The sequence below is a fragment of the Pelodiscus sinensis genome, chromosome 2, assembly GCF_052426305.1.
Source record: "Pelodiscus sinensis isolate ZL-2025 chromosome 2, ASM5242630v1, whole genome shotgun sequence".
Taxonomy (NCBI): domain Eukaryota; kingdom Metazoa; phylum Chordata; order Testudines; family Trionychidae; genus Pelodiscus; species Pelodiscus sinensis.
The window spans coordinates 226,807,540-226,825,013 of record NC_143053.1 but is presented as its reverse complement, the minus strand read 5'-3'; the positions used below and the strand labels follow the sequence as shown (position 1 = coordinate 226,825,013).

The following is a 17,474-nucleotide window of genomic DNA, read 5'->3' as shown; positions in this document are numbered from 1 at the left end:
AGACGCGGGCGGCGGACCGAGACGCACCGCGGTCCCGCCGCCCGGGTCCTCCGCGGCTTTGCTCCGCGTCTCCCTGGTCTGCTGGAGACCAGGAGACCAGGGAGACAGGGAGCAAAGCCTCTGAGGACGCCGTCAGCGGGACAGCCGCGGCGCATCTGGGCTGTCCCGCTACCGGCATCCTCAGAGGCTTTGCTCCACATCTCCCTGGTCTGCTGGTCTCCAGTATACCAGGGAGACGCGGAGCAAACCCCGTTCGTAACTGTGGATCCGACATAAGTCGGATCCGCGTAACTCGGGGACTGCCTGTATATTTTTTATAAATGTAAATTTTGAAGCAATGGACCATCTATTGTCCACATGGTAGACCATACTGTCTCCTGAAGAGCCATTATTGCTCATCTGGAATAGGATTCTTGTAACATTCACCTAGCAAAGAAAATATTTTTAAAAAAATTAAACCTAGAAATGTATTTAAATAATAAAAGTGTATTGCTTTATATTGGTCTTGCTTCCCTCAATCCTCTAATTGTCTAAGTTACTTATTATCCATCTGCTAGACCTCAATGCCTTCTGTTATTGTTGTCCATCTTCTCTGCAGGTCTGTTCCATATCTTTTTTTGTTGTATCCATAGACCCTGCACTTCATAGATGGTATAATCTATCTCTAGGGTCTACTGTAGCTCTTTCAACTACATTTATATTGTGTGTTCTGCCCACTGATTAATGAAGTAGAAGGGATAATGCTGAGATTTTTCATTTCAAATCACTGGGAATAATTTTAGGGGCAGGAAAAATCGCCATGATGGACACCCAAGCCTGTGGAGCAGTGAGGTTTTTAAACTATCTTTTTAAAACCGAACGAGCCAGAGGCTTTTGTACTTTTAATGAAATCTTAGATAAGAGGGTGTAAAGCAGAGAGATTCACCAGACCTTTCACTGAAGCGAGCACATGTAGGAATTACCATTCACCTGCCTCAAAATTGGTGGAAACTTGATGAACCCAGCAGCAACTGGGGTAGCCCAATAGTATATCAACCCATTGGCTGTCTTGGAGAATAAGGAAGCCCCTCTTATTAATTTAAGACCTAACCCAGGCCACAAAGAGCCTCATTTTGCTTCATGCCAGCAGTCCCACCCTGTATGAATAGCCTCAGACTGTGTTCTGGAAATGCTGCACATCTGACCAATCACCATTTTTCGGGTCAGGAAGGAATTTTTGCTTCTCAGAGTGGCCAAATTGGCAGAGGCCTGCAGAGGTTTCACAATCCTCACAGCTGGAGGTACCATTAAGTTTAACAGGAACTGCATATAGGAATTAATGATAGTATTTGTAAATATGTTAAGTGTGTCACAATTTTCAGCCAATTTCCAGTGAAGTTAAAAGCAATAGCTTCAACAGTAAAATACATGAAATTTTAATGATGGGTCGTACATTCATAGGACAGGAGACAGAAGCAGACTGTGAGGGACTCCAAAAAGATCTCACCAAACTGAGTGATTAGGCAACACAATGGCAAATGAAATTTAATGTGGATAAGTGTAAAGTAATGCACATCGGGAAAAATAACCCCAACTATACGTACAGTATGATGGGGGCTAATTTGGATATGACAAATCAGGAAAGAGATCTTGGAGTTATCGTGGATAGTTCTCTGAAAACTTCCACAGAGTGTGCAGCGGCGGTCAAAAAGGCAAATAGGATGCTAGGAATTATTAAGAAAGGGATAGAAAATAAGACACAGAATATCTTACTGCCCCTGTATAAAACTATGGTACGCCCACATCTTGAATACAGTGTACAGATGTGGTCTCCTCACCTCAAAAAAGATATTTTGGTCTTAGAAAGGGTTCAGAAAAGGGCAACTAAAATGATGAGGGGTTTGGAACGGGTCCCGTATGAAGAGAGGTTAAAACGACTGGAACTTTTCAGTTTAGAAAAGAGGAGACTGAGGGGGATATGATAGAGGTATATAAAATCATGAGTGGTGTGGAGAGGGCGAATAAAGAAAAGTTATTTATTAGTTCCCATAATAGAAGAACTAGAAGACACCAAATGAAGTTAATGGGTAGCAGGTTTAAAACTAATAAAAGAAAGTTCTTCTTCACACAGCGTGTAGTCAACCTTTGGAACTCCTTACCAGAGGAGGCTGTGAAGGCTAGGACTATAACAGAGTTTAAAGAGAAGCTAGATAATTTCATGGAGGTTAGGTCCATAAAAGACTATTAGCCAGGGGATAGAAATGGCGTCCCTGGCCTCGGTTTGTCAGAGGCTGGAGAAGGCTGGCAGGAGACAATCACTTGATCATTGTCTTCGGTCCACCGTCTCTGGGGCACCTGGTGCTGGCCGCTGTCAGCAGACAGGCTACTGGGCTAGATGGACCTTTGGTCTGACCCAGTACGGCCGTTCTTATGTTGTATCACCTTAATATTAAAACAATAAACATTTTCTGCAAGATTATGAAATCCAAACAAGAGCTCTAATGCAGAAGTTCTCAAGCCTCTCATAACATCAACAATATCTTAATAGAGTGAGAGAGAGTATGTTTGGCTACCTATTTGCAATCTCATAACATCCCTTTAGCAACTGTAGCAATTACTTATATGGAAAAGTAACTTTGGGAAGTACTGGATCTATTTTTAGCACTCTTTAATTCATTAAGTATTTGTTTCATCTCAATTTTTCCATCGTTTCTGATGCACTCCATTGGAAAAAAGGGGAATGAGCCAACACATGTGACCAGCCTGTTCTCCACGGACATTCAGCAAATACTCCACAGATTTCAATTTGCGACCTACTTATCTAGTGCACCCCAGTACGAAATGAAATTAAAACATCACTTGTTATTGTTAAAACCACAGAAAATTTACTTTAGATCGAAATATTGTTGGGGTAGTAACCTTGTTTTATACCTGCCTGTAGGAGGATGGAAAAGTACACTTGAGACATCCTGATGTGAGGAATTTACAATCCTATATAAGAGGTAAAAGTATTTTGCAGACAAACTGTGGTGTTAAATCAGGTGTGTGTGTTCAATCAGCACCAAATCTGGAAAATAAAAAGGAAGGTCTGTCTCTTTGGGGCAATGGAAACCACAAGCAGAAACAAGAGATTTGGAAAGGAAAGCCTATGGACCATCAAGCTTGGGGAAGAATGCTTAGGGAATCATTTGTGTTTTGTGGGGGGGGGGGGTTAATAAAAAATAAAAACAAAGGAGATACATTTGGATTGTGTACACAAGGCATGTCTTCTGTTTGGAGAGGGATAGGAACCTATATTTTTACCATAATGCACAGTTATGACATAATTAAAAATAACCCCTTAAATAAACTATGAAAGCTTGTTTACCAGCACATAAGAACAGAAGAACAGCCATACTGGTTCAGTCTAGGGATGTGAAGGACTAATCGACAGGCTAGTTGACTAGTCGCTTCTGCCCCCCTTGCTGCCTCTATCAGAAAGAGGCAGCAAGGGGAGGGGAGAGGGGGTACTTCAAAGCGGTAGTGCTGCTTGGACCCTAGAGCCAGACCCTGGGCTCCAGGCGGCACTACCGCTTTGAAACGCTGCTTGCAGCCCAGGCCAGCTGGGGTGTCCCCAGGATGCATGTGGTGTTTGAAAGTGGCAGCGCTGCATGGAATCTGGGATCAACTGGGGACTCCTCTGCTGACCCTGCGCTCCATGCGGCACTGCCACTTTCAAACACCACAGGGAGCCCAGTCTCAGACTCCTTGAGGCATTTCAAAGTGGCAGCACCACATGGAGCCCGGGGTCAGTGGCAGAGTCCCCAGCTGGCCTGGGCTCCTCACGGTGCTTTCACCTTTGAAGTACAGAAACAGCCTTACGGCACCCTATGAACTAATCAAATAGTCAATGCAAAATTCATCGACTATTTGATTAGTCGATATTTAACATCCCTAGATCAGACCAAAGGTCCATCTAGCCCAATGTTCTGTCTTCTGACAGTGGCCCCAGAGGGAATTAACAGAACAGGTAAGCATCAAGTGATCCGCCCCATCAACCATTCCTAGATTCTGCCCATACTGGTTAAAGGCTGCCTCAAAGTTTTATTGTTTCATAGGCAGCATGGTAACCACCCCATTTCTATAAAAATAAGCTAATTGCTTTTATATTTGGTTTTATATTTGCCTTTATATTAGGCCAATGCCAAATATATTTTAAAAGGCTTTATGATGCCTTTAAAGTACTGAGATTTCACCATTGACTCCAAGGGTTAAGAGAGCATTGCTGCTCTCTGAAAGTGTGAAATTTGGCTTACTTGATTCCTGAACAGAAATCTGGGATTTTGGCTTGCAAGGTTTTTTGTTTTGTTATTTTATCCTTTTAGCATCTCAAAATAAAAAAAAATACAGCAATCTGAAACTGAGTGCAAAGTAAATAATCTTCAGATTAAAAAATTGTAACATCTGATTTACTCAACATTTGAAGTTTTCTAAATCTATGTAGTTGGAAGACAACCTGGTTAAGCTTGTTTATTCATTATTAAATATTTAACAAATCTATTTCTGTGTATATAAAATCACACCATATGTAACTATGTTACTTATCTTCAGAGAGATTACAAAATCCTTCAAGCAGGGACTGAGAGCTCCTTTGCAATTTTACAACATCTAGCATGGGGCCCTATTTCTTGACAGGGCCTTTCAGGGGGCTATCCATTCTACCCATAAAACAACCACAAGAATGGTTTACGGATTAGAAATCTGTGTTACAGTGATAAACTGAAGAAGCTCAATCTACTTAGCTGAACAAAGAGAAGGTTAACGCATGACCTGATCACAGTCTATATATACCTGCATTGGGAACAAATATTTGCTAATGGGCTCTTCTTGGATCTAAAAGCCAACGGTATAATAAGAGCTTATGACTGGAAGTTAAAGCTAGACAAATTCAGACTGGAAATAAGGTGTACATTTAAACAGTGAGAACAAATAACCACTGGACCCAAAAGTTGTGGTGTTTTCTCTATCACTGGCAATTTTCAAATCAAAATTGGCTGCTTTTCTAAAAGACATGCTGTAAGAAATATTTTTGGGAAGTTTTATAGCCTTCATTAAATAGCAGATCAGACTAGATGACCCAAATTGACCTTTCTGGCCTTGAAAACTGTGCGTCTATAACAATGAAGTATAATAATTCCTTCTCAGTAAAATGTTTCGTTTCCATCTAAACAAATACAGTCAGAAATCCTGCACAATGTCCACATTAACGGCCTGTATTTGTCTAATAAATACAGCACCAATAGTCTCTGACATGGGTACACATGCTACAGCAGCCTTTCAAAGCAACTACTTGAGGTGCAAGATAAAAAAAAAGTCTTTTCAGTCATGCTTGGTTTTAGTTTATTTTGTGGGGGAGGTGAGAGGAGACAACTCCTTTTGCCGGCTAACACATCAGATCAGTGATAAATGTCAGAGGGCATCACACTGGAGCATAAGAATAGCTTCAATGAGTAACGCAAATACTGTCAGCTCAAGGGAAATGTCAGAGGATGCTTTGATAAATTACCTGGCCTAGTTTGTTTTTTCAGTCTCACCTTTTCTTATTTATTTTATTCTGCTGCAACCAGAAAAGAGAAAAAAAATCCACCCACCCACCCACCCCAAAGCCATGGCACCTTCAAAGTGAAAGTGAATTTTTATCTCTAAAAGTTTAAACAATTTTGGGCAGTGTGTGTGTATGTGTTAGTGTGTGCACACGAGTGTATGTGCATGTGAAAGAGAAATTCTAATTAACAGGGCTTGACAAATGGCAGCGAAAACCGCTCGCCAGCCCCATACTATGCATGTGCAAGAGCCGCATTGTGCATGCTCACACCGCGAATGAACGGGACGTGGGGCTGAAATTGTGTAGCTTGTCAAGCCCTGCTAATTAATAAGGCATAGGTAGGGTTAGCAGGTAGCTTCAAAAAAAATACCGGACACACTTGATCTCAGATTGGAGAGGACACCCCGGTCGGGAGGGGAGTGGGGCTGGCCAGGAGGATGTGTGGGGGGGTAACCGGCTGGCAGGAAGCAGGGCTGCCGGGGGGGGGCAGTTTCAGGGGCAGTGGGGCTGGCTGGGGAAATCGGGGATGTAGGGGGGACTGGCTGGCGGGAAGCAAGTCTGTCCAAGAGGGGGTCGGGGGGAGTGGAGCTCGCCAGGGAAGATCGGGAGGAAGAGGGGAGGAGAACCAGCTGGCGGGAAGCAGGGCTGGTCAGGGGGAGCGGGGCTGGCCGGAGATCGGGTGGGGGGGACCGGCCAGCAGGAAGGGGGGCTGGCAGGGAGGGGGTCGGGGGGAGCGGGGCTGGCCAGGGGAGGAGTGGGGGGAGAGAATCGACTGGCAGGGAGCAGGACTGATCCGGGCGCACGCAGATTCCGGGGTCCTGCCCATCCCGTGTATGGTCCCGGCAAAGCACAAACGAGTCTGGCCCCAGGGATTCCCTCCCACCGTGGCCCCGCCCCCTCGCGTAGTTGCGTATTGCCTGGCCGGTAGACACACTCACACAGCGAGAGCGTATCTACCAGCCAGGCAGTTCGCAACTGGGTACTGATACTCCTAATAATAATAAAACGTACCTAATTAGAAAATACCAGACATTTTATATGTCCAGTATTTTCTTAATGTTTTTCCTGGATAGAACCGTCGAATACCAGACTGTCTGGTTCAAAACTGGACACCTGGCAACCTTAGGCATAGGGATGAAAGCAAGGATGAACTTTGTTAGAAATGACTGCATGGAATTTTGGACCTGTTCTTATTTTTATCAAAGCAGTTTACCTTCTCACACTGAAAACAGAACAAATTGCTTATGCTATTAGAACAGATGTTTCTGAAAAAGTTCAGCAATTATTTATTCATTTATGATCTTACTAGTTTTCAGTTAAGCTAGAAAAATAGTATAGCTATGTGAACACTAACTTTAATAAGGTCTCATCAAATCAGTTATTCTGGGCATGCATACAGGAATTTGTATATTGCATTAACACTTTAACAGATATTTGAACAGAACCATCTGACTCACCAAAGCACCCCAAAAAAATCTTAATCAGAGAAGAAGGTGCATGTTATAACATCCAGAGTAGTGATATTACTGGTCTTCTTTCATCCTGGCTCCTGAAACCTATTTTAAATATCTCAGGCAAGCACATAGGCAACCTGTCTTGATGATTTACATTAAAAATGCAGTTCATGTGCTATAGGCACATTTTTTTCATAAAATGTTACCTCATTCCCAGATCACCAAACTGTTTTTCTGCTCCATTCCCTGTAATTACACATATTATTTGCCATACCCCTTTCCCTCAGAAAGCAAGTAAATCGTTTTAGATTTCCAGCTCAAGCAGCTTAATTTGCAGATAAAATCAAACTGTACAGAATCAAAAGCTACATACTGAACTTTTAACTTACTTAACTATCATCCTTCTCCAACAAAACCTTCTATCCCAGCTATCAGCAATAAAAAGTGTATTTCCTCCTTCTTAAACTTTCTTGACACAGACTTCAATAAGTCTTCCTTTTTAAGTTAGCCTTCAACAGCAACAGGAAGCTAGATTCAAACCTACACTCATCTACAGGCGCACGCACACATATGAATTTTTGGCTACAACCTTTCTGCAAGTCAGCATAGCATAGCAACAGAATTTAAGAAAGAAGATCTCTGAGCTTTGAAAAAACAATTTACAAATCATTTCACAACTGCAGAAGCATGAAGTTATGGCACAGTGCTTACTCTCCCTTTCTCTCAGGTTCAGAAAAGGTATTTCTTGAGATCAGTTTTAATAAGGAAGTCAGTCTTCCCTGACCTGTGGATGCATACAACTGCACTCTTATAAATCATTCCTCATAAATAATCCAGCAAGAGATCTGAATTGTAAAAAGGGAGAGATTGCCTTATCTCCAGAATAGTCAACATTAAACATCAAAACAGCTGCATCTACACTATCAGCTAAAAAGCCTCCCATCCCACTCTTGCATCTAAATTTTTCCATTCATGTGGAGAATAAATGTTGTTATGTGTACCAAGGCATGTGCAGATGTGCACCACCGACTGAAATATATGCTGCCAAGTATGGATGGCTGTTGGCTCTCTGGTAATCAGCTGGGTGGAACCTGAATCTCTCCTTACAGAAGACAGTGTGAGCAACTGTGGCTAATAAACAAAGGACTTGGGTGTTTTACCACTGTGTACTAACCCTGCTCAAAAAAGATGTCACCAGAGGCAAAGCAGGGTAATAAGTTCCAGAGCCCTTTTTAACAGCTAGTCTTAAAAAATCCAAATGACACAGTCCCGAATAGCCTTGATTTTAAGAATGCAGTGATGTGGAAACTCAATGAACCTCTAAAACAGTGATGGGCAACTTGCAGCCTGAAGGCCGCATGCAGCCCATTGGGATGCTACATGTGGCCCATGTGATATTCTGTTTATTGTTGCCCATGGGCAAGGTTGCCCGATTCTGCTGGTTTCCCTCCACTTATTTTTTTTCCTACCAGTACTACTAAAGAGACATGCCCACAGTGGAGAGTCCAGTAAATTGTTTCTGACCACTTATTTTCCATCCACTTATTTTTTTACTAGCGAGACATGCACTCGAAGTGAGGCACAGGCTGATTGCACACAGCATTGACTGTGAGAGCCATGCTCTCCCTTTGTCTTCAAAGCAAGGCTACAGTTCAATTGGCACACGCCACTAATTCTAGGTACGCAAACGCACTTAGCAAAACTACCCTATACCAGAAGACCATCTTGTGTATGACAATCTTGTGGTCCACTGAGATGAAGGAGGGCCACTCATGTGGTCCATTCACTACCCTAGGTCGCCCATTGATGCTCTAAACAATCTACTGGATTCTCCACTGTTGGCAATGTTAGTCTTCACGTTTAAGCCCACACAATTCTCCAGGTCTATGGGAAAATTTAACATTTGACATCAACTGGTAATTTGTTGCGTCAAGTAAGAGAAAAACAGGTGTGCTCTGTTCTACAAGCAATGTGTGTGACAATCCACATTTCATTCTCTCCCTCCCTTTATTTTCCTACACTGAGTCCTCTCCTGTGTTAAAAGATGAGGAAGGGGCTATTTAGGAACAAATGTCCATGAAGATCTTTTCATGGAGATGCTCTCATATTAGATGGTAACTTCTGCTGTCCTCCAACCGAGAGAGCCACAGAGCAAATTTGCAATTCTGGTGTAACCAGGGAAATGTGGGAGGTCAGAGTCATCTGTGGAAAGAGTCTGCATCTCTGCACTGGTATTCACCTTCTCTAACTCCACTGGAATAGGCCTGGACACAGCAAACTCGGGGTCAACCCAAGGAGACCACAAGGAACAATATATAACTATTTTCCAAGGATTTTCTTCAGTGTGTATCTCCCTCTGGCCTGAACATTTCCCCCATATCCTTATCTTTTTCATCTTTCCTAAAGACATGCACCTAGGAAACACAGGAGAGCACCATGTGTGAAGAGAATCCTCCATAGATACATCTATGACAATCTGACACACTGAACACTAATATACTTAAAAAATAAAGAGCCAAATTGAAGCTAATCCCTGACTCAAAGCTTCATTCTAATAATTACTTTTTAACATGGAAAAAATGCAGAATATAGGCACTTGCTCACCAAGTACAGAAACAGTGATGATAAACTAGAAACAGAAACATCAAGAAACGAAGTATGCAGGCAATCGAGAAATAAATACTTTATTGCCAAAGTAACAAAAGGAGAGAAGGTTGCAACTGAAAGATACTATCTACACCTTTGGAGAAAATATGAAAAAATACATGATACTGCCTCGAATTATCTGGCAAAGTAAGAAAACTTCAATTAAAGACTAAAGAAATAAAACTGAGAATACTTCTAGGACAAGTCAAAGTAACAGTAGAAATAACTTAAAAATGTGTGACAAACAGTTATCTGTTTTGCATGAATGCTACTACCAAAAGGACACAACATACAAATATTTACTGATACTCTTTGAAGCATTATCCTGGGCTGATATGTGGCTGTATTTTATTTAACATGGGCAAAACTTGTACCTCTTGTAATCTTAATAAGATACTATGCATATCAATTCATATTATGATTATTTCATCTGAGAAAAAGAGGTAACACTTTAGGCTAATTTGATTTGCATGCTGATATCTAGGACTTTCTAAATATTGTGCTAAATGTCAACACATCTAAATTTAAGCTATCGGTTGCACCCAAAATCCTATGTAAACACTGCAAATTGAAGTAGTGAAAACATATTTCAGTTTTGTCCTTTACTAAGTCCTAGCTGTACCAATCTTGTAAACTGTGCCTTTAATGTACATCCTAAAAATTATGTACTTATTAATAAAAACCATAAATAGATAGCCTGTTAAGAACACATCTTTAACAGAAAACTTAAATAGACTCATTTAGTATAATATAGAATTTTTGACTGTCAATAATAAATATTTACTGCAGTCTCACTGAATTAAAGATACGCTTAGACAAAGAATAATAAAAATAGACAAAAGGTTTAAGGTCCAAAAAAACTATTTTACAGTATTTACAATGCACTTTATCCAGTGAGGTAAACAGAACAGAATTCTTACCTAATGGAAGACAGACTGCTACTTTCTCTGTCAGAAAGTTTACCAATTGTTTATCTAGGAAGCAGAGGGAGCGGAGGGCGGGAAACAGAAGGAGTTACTATACCCTGTTATGGAATTATTCTTTGAAGAAGTAATTCTGCAGTCTACAAGAATCTTCAAACACTTTCACACGTGTGCAGATTAATATACTGTAGAGGGAATGTGCAAGTATCATTATAAAGACCTATATCTATTTCAGTACATTTCAAACTAATTCTTTTCTTACCTAAGTGTTAATCTTACAATAGAAGTTCATTTTTTAAAATTCTGGTTCTCATTCGTATTACAACAGGCACAGCTGTATATTTATAAAGCACCAAAATCTATATTTTAGACAACTTGTGCTTACATATTTCATAAAATATACTTTACAAGCCGTACTTAAGATTTTGACTGTGAATCAGAGGACGTACGTACTACGTGCACAGGACTCAGGAGTTTATTATCTTTATAATGTCAGTCACAAGGATCATTATCCTGCACCTAAGTAGACACATTAATTATTACTAATTATTATTTTCTACAGGTTGACCCTCTGTAGTTCAGAACTCACTGGACAAGTAGCATCTGAGTTCCAGCATATAGGTGTGAAGTTCATGGGAGTTGGAGCACCCATGGGGAAAAATTAGTGGGTGCAGTCTGCAGAGCACCCATCAGCAACAAGCTACCCCCCTCTCTCCCTCCTTCCATGCCTTGTGCATGCCAGAAGTCACCTGCTCACCTACTCCTCCACTTCCCTCCCAGTGCTTCCAGAATGTCACAAATCACTTGTATGTGGTATTCAAGCTCCAGTAGAGAGGGGGAAGAGCAGGCATGGGGCACAAGTGGGGGAGGAAGTGGGGAAGAGGATCGGGGGGCTCTGTCCATGCCCCTCACCGGCCCAGGCTGGTAACAGAGGGGCTAGCAGATGGGTCCCTGGGTGGCAGCAGAGTCCAGCTGGGCACAAAGCCTGAAGGGCTGCAGCACCTCCCACACCCATACTTCCCGCACTTAAGGAGACCCACTGTCACTCTATGTTGGCCTCCCGTGCTTTAGCAAATTCTCTGGTTTGGCACTGGTCAAGTCTCGGGGGTAGTGGAGTAGACAGGTTCACCCTGTATGTGTTTAGGGCAACACCAGAGGTGAAAATAAGATGGTGCACCCTGGCGTGCTGTTCCACTAAAAGCCAGCTGGGGCTGGGAGACTCTGCTGCAGGCGGCAGCGCAGCATGTTTTCAGCCAAGCTCCTGGGGCTCTCCTGCAGGCTGCCTCACTAAGCAGCAGGCATCCAGGCAAGTTAAAGGGGCTGGCTAGGGATGCACTCCCCGCCCCTATTCAGGACTGTGCCTGCCCCAAGAGGAAAGCACAGTGTCCCTGCACTCCTCTCCCTCCTGGCAGGGGCAGGGTGGGGGCAGAGGAGTGACCAATCCATGTTGCAAGCTTTCCCCTTGCTCCCTGAAAGTGATGGAAGAGGAACAGCAAGCAACAAGCAGCTTTGGTAGGAATTGGAAGGCTTTAGTCCCCTCTAGCTGCCCAAAAGGGAATCCTTGCCCCCTGCAATCTCCAACCTCACAACCAACACACCCAACCCCTCCTTGAGCCCTGCATACCCTCAGCTCCCTGCACTGATTCCTGCATCCCCAACAGCCCAACCCTCTGTCCTGAAGACCCCTCCTCACCCCACCAACCATGACTCCTGCAGTGCCCCCACAGACACCCAAACTCTCTACCCAGTGGCCCATACTCCCAGCTCCAATTCCCTCACCCTTCCACACACTCCAGCCCTGACTCTGCCCTGAGCCCCTTCCTCACTTCGCCCAGCTCTGACTTCTGCACCACTTCCAGGCCAAGCTGAACTCCTCCTCACTTCCCCCAAACTTTACTCCTGCTACCATCACAGCCCCTCCCTGAGCCCTCCAAACTCCACCCTAATTTCTTACAAGTACTGCCACATCACACCACCGAACTTCTGCCATGAGCCCTCCTGGAGTGGGTGGGGGGAGTGGGGAAGCATACAATGGTACCTGTAGGAAATGTAAGTTACTTTCACCCCTGGGCCACACTTACTATGTACTACATGCTCTCTATACTTTCACGAAGGGATGGTGCCTGCTCCAAAAAGCTCAAGTCTCAGACCAGACAGAGGTAGGTGGAAGTGAACAAAATCAACTCAATTCACTGCAAACTGAATGGTGGCAGCAGCAGTTCTTTAAAAGGAACTGTTTAAAGGTAGACAAAATACAGGCCTTGCAGGCAGATGAGTTCAAGCAGCTACCTTACACAAGGGAGTGCATGGGAAAAATTTACAAAGGGATGACAAACCTGAGAATATGGGCTTAAATTGAGCAAGAGAGGTTTAGGTTGAACAACAAGGATGAAGGTAACTTAAATATCTTACAGGGCCTGTACTATCACAATCCCTTTCTCCCCTTCCCCACGAGGGGATTTCCGGGCAGGGGAGGTCTGTGATTCAACAGTACCTGTAAGAAATTTAAGCGTGGAGTGGAGTGTAGGGGATTCAGGGCAGAGGGTTGAGGTGTGGAGGGTGCAGAAATCAGGTCAGGGGGCTGGGAATGTGTGTGTGGGGGGGAGTGCAGGAGTCAGAGCTGGGGTGGATGTCAGAGTCAGTTGAAGTGTATGAGGGACTCAGGGCAGGAGATTGGTGTATGTGTCTGCAGGCGGGGCAGGAGTCAGGGTTGAGGTGTATGAGGGGCTCAAGGCAGTGTGTGTGTGTGTGTGTGTGTGTGTGCGCGTGCGCGCATAGAGCGGGGGCTTAGTGTGTGTGTGTGTAGTGGGGGGGGGGGCTTAACTTACATGGCCAGGATCGGGACACTGCAACCAATTCCACCTCCCCCTTCCTACCCTCACCATGCAGAAGCAGGACTAGGATACCATGGTCAGATGGGGCCACTGCCAGCCCATCCCATGGCAGATGTCGAGCAGACCACAGGGCCAGGGCCAGAGTCAGGCTGCTGCAGCTGGACAGAGACCAGTTCTGCAGCCCACCCTCTGGCAGGAGTGAGGCCAGGGCTGGGCCACCACAGCAGGAGTGGGGCTATCGGCATATGAAGATCAGACCACAGGGCCTGCCCCAGGATCAGGCTGGAGCTAGGCTGCCACAGCTGGACAAGGGCCGATTCCATACTCCTCCTCCTCCACAGGAGTGAGGTTGGGGCCACACTGCTGCAACAGGAGCAAAGCCGCCACCTGCCCATCCTGTGGCAGATCTGGGCCGGGGGTGCTGAAGTCACAGCCTGACTGTAAGGGGGCTGATTCTGATTCTCCTCCAGCGCCCGGCAGGAGCAGGTTGGGGACAGGCGCTCTGGCCAAATGGGAGCTGCTGCCAGCTCCTCCTAATAGCCTGGCTGGGCACGCGCGTGCTTCCCTTACAGCGCGCCCCCGGCTGGCCCCTTTAAATTGCCTGCCTGCCTTCTGCAGAGTGGCTGCCCCCACTGGTCCTTGCCAGAGCGCAGCCCACACTTCCTGGAGCATGGACAGCCCAGTGAGAGGAAGACTGATGCAAAGCTTGACAAGGAAGTTTAAAGAGAAAAGAGCTGAGACGTGTAGGCTGTGTCTACACTGGCATCCCTTCCGAAAAAGGGATGCTAATGTAGCACAGCGCAATTGCAAATTCCGCGGGGGATTTAAATATCCCCCGCGGGATTTGCATTTACATGGCTGCCGCTTTTTTCCGGCTTGGGGAAAAGCCGGAGAGAAGCTCCAGTCTAGACGGAAAATAAAGTAGGAATAAGAATAAGAAATCCTCCGGAAAAGGCTTTATTTTCCAGAGAATAACGTCTAGACTGGCGCTTTTCTCTGGCTTTTCCCCAAGCCGGAAAAAAGCGGCAGCCATGTAAATGCAAATCCCGCGGGGGATATTTAAATCCCCCGCGGAATTTGCAATTGCGCTGTGCTACATTAGCATCCCTTTTCCGGAAGGGATGCCAGTGTAGACACAGCCGTAGAGCTTTGAAGGAGGTAACAGGAAACTCAGTGGATGGAGAGATTCCGGGAGGGCACCCACATGAGCTAATTGATAGGCAAGGAAAATGCCCTGATGATAAACATAAAGCTCAGGTCGCAATGAGCTGCATCACAAATGGAACCTCCAATCCCGACTTCCTGGAATTTTGGGGAAAGCTTCATTAATTCCCCAATCTGCCTCTGCCAGAACTATTTTGGTTTTTCCTGTACTCAAAATCAGAGAGGGCTCGTTTTTGATAATGCTTTGTATTATAATTGTCAGTTGTTTCTGGCAGTGCTCAAAATGCTCTAGGCATCTTATAAACACAGAAGGGGGTACAATTGCTGTGCTGAAAACCTGGGAGTCCAAAAAGACAAAGCAAACCAAGGGACAGAGAAATGAGGAATGAGTAAAAGATAAAAGTAAGATGGTCAGTTAGGGACTGTCCGTGTTCTAATAGTAAATGATGTTACATTTTAATACAAAGACAATAGATGATCATTCCCAAGGATCAACAACCTCACTGAAATCAACCAGTTAGCTCAGTGATGAGCAACCAAGACCAGTAAGTGGATGGCATGAGTGGCCCTCCTTCCTCTCAGTGGGGCTGTATGACCAGTGGTGGGCAACCTGCAGCCCACACAATCCTTGTGTGTCCCCTCCCCCGTGTCCATCTCATGCACTGGGCTATTGGAGCACTGCACTGACCTCCCCGTCCCAGCACTTTCAGAGCTTTATGAATCCACTGATTCATGCTCCGTCCCCTCTCCACCTCCCTCCTAGAGCTTGAACAGCTGCAAACAGCACAGTGACCCAACACTGGCACTGTAAAGCACAACAGCACAGAAGTGTGGAAAGTTTGCACTGTTGCTGCCAACGTGATAATGGTTCTGTGACAGTCTTCAGCGCTAATCTAATACCTCATAGGACCACTAAAATTAACTCTGAAACATGGCTCAAATCATGCTGTCTTTTTCCCTTTTTTTCGTACTCTTCAGTATGGATAATGTATTTTCATACTGGGCAAAACTTTATCATCAGGGTTTTAGAAGAATAACTGAAAGGAAAGGGAAGAAATAACTTCAGAGCCCTAGGAGGGGCAAAAGGCAAGTAGTAAGGAGCTAAGGAAAAAGGAACCTCAAAAATCTAAAAATAGAGGGTCCAGTAGGAAGTTCCTGTAGAGAGATTTGATCTGCTATTGTATTCAGATCCTGGCATTACGAGTTAAGGTCTAGAAGAAGTCATCATCTTGAATACATCATCTCCTTCCTACTGTTCCTTAAAGCAAAGAAGCTGATTAAACATCCTGCCACACTCTGGTAACTCTAACAGTACATTTTTTCATTTCACGCTGTAAAAGGTCAGTCTCATGTTAAATTGCTCTTCTCTTTGCAAATTTACCACAAAACTCACTTGCACTTTTGGTCTTTTAAACCAACCATGAAAGCATTAAAATGAAGCATCACACAATCCATCACATACACACATTAGGAACAAATATTTGCCTCTCTTTAAAGAGCTTGACTTTTACATTAATTTATATAAGCCACAGTTCTTCACATCTTCACAATTATTCTTTCTTTACACCCACATGAGATGAATGAAGGTAAGATCCTATTATAAATATTTAACTTATCTTGCTCTCACAACTTTGTTAAATAATATAAATAGAAGACAGTTTAGACAGGGATCATAGCATTACAGTGCCACATTTCCTTCAAAACGTAATTTTATTTTTTAATGGAAAGACTGAAAATATAAAAATCTGAAAGCATTAAAAATTTAACTCCTATTAGCATTTATTTTCCTCCTAGAGCCAATGTTGCTCCAAACACACATTTAGGAGCACCCAAGTTACCAACTAAAAAGAAGCCATTTATAAACAGCTGCCAAGTAAAATGTATAATTTTTATTTATATTTTATGAGAGATAAAAGTGCCAGTGACTGAAAACACTAGGCTCTCTGCTGCAGTGCAGTTAGTGAGATCCCTGGTAGTGCCTGGTGGGTTCTTTACAGACTTTTCTGCGATTTTTAATTAAGTACTAGCTTGAGCTCATGGGGATGTTAGAGGTGGGTCATTTATGGGTTCACATCACTCACCTACTGGAAATAAATGGGACCTAAGCAACTCTGCAAACTCCCTGTGCAGATAGTGTGGTCCAGTGGATAGACTACTGTACTGGAGAGTCAAGAGACCTGGGCTTTATTCCTACCACCATAACCTTCAGCAACTCGCTCTCTCACAGCTTCCCTATCATAAAAGGGAGATAATGATCCTTACGCTCCAGTGTGATAAATTTTGAGAGCTACAGATTATGCACACAGAGAATCATTATTACTTTTCTTTGTCCAATGCTATTCATGCACTTATGTTCATCTTGTGTGTATATTAAATACAATCTGAAACTTGCTTTTTCTAAAATGTTTTCAACCTCATACTGGGATGTAGTCAAAGTACATTTCAAGGAAAATAAATAATAAATAGAAAAACCCAACTCCATGTTCCCTCCTGCCTCAACTGAGAGCCCACCATCCATCTGGCAATAATGAGATCACTTTTACATGAACCTGCTTCCAATGAAATTAGAGTTTTGTCATTTTTGGTGGGAAGATGTGCAAGAAATGGACCTATTGCCTCAGGCCTCATGTCCATCTCTCCCACATTCCACAGGCAGGAAGAGGTGGAGTTAAATGAGGCAGGAAGAAGCCATCAGGCCCCTCCACTAACTACCTGGTAAGGATGCAGGCTGGCCCTAGTCTCTCTCACCTTTTCTAGGGATTTCTGTAGTATAGAAGACTCCTTAGTTGGTGCTGTCTACGTACTCCTTCTTGCAGCCCCTGGACAAAAGGGACATTTCAAGGTTTAAGCCAAATAAAAGGGAAAGTAACCAGGGAACCATTCCTGATAG

The 17,474-nt window shown here is 43.8% G+C and overlaps 1 protein-coding gene across 10 annotated transcripts in view; it reads right to left on the bottom strand.

Annotated features, from left to right (window-relative positions):
* KIAA1217 (KIAA1217 ortholog) overlaps positions 1–17,474 on the bottom strand; it is a 553,152-nt gene that overhangs the window by 297,107 nt on the left and 238,571 nt on the right. Inside the window, exon 1 of one of the 10 annotated variants that reach the window (XM_075922529.2) lies at positions 10,584–10,773. The exons of the other annotated variants lie outside the window; for them this stretch is intronic. The gene's annotated coding sequence lies outside the window, so the exon portion shown is untranslated. Of the gene's footprint in view, positions 1–10,583; positions 10,774–17,474 lie in introns of those variants that run through there. 10 annotated transcript variants of the gene reach the window in all.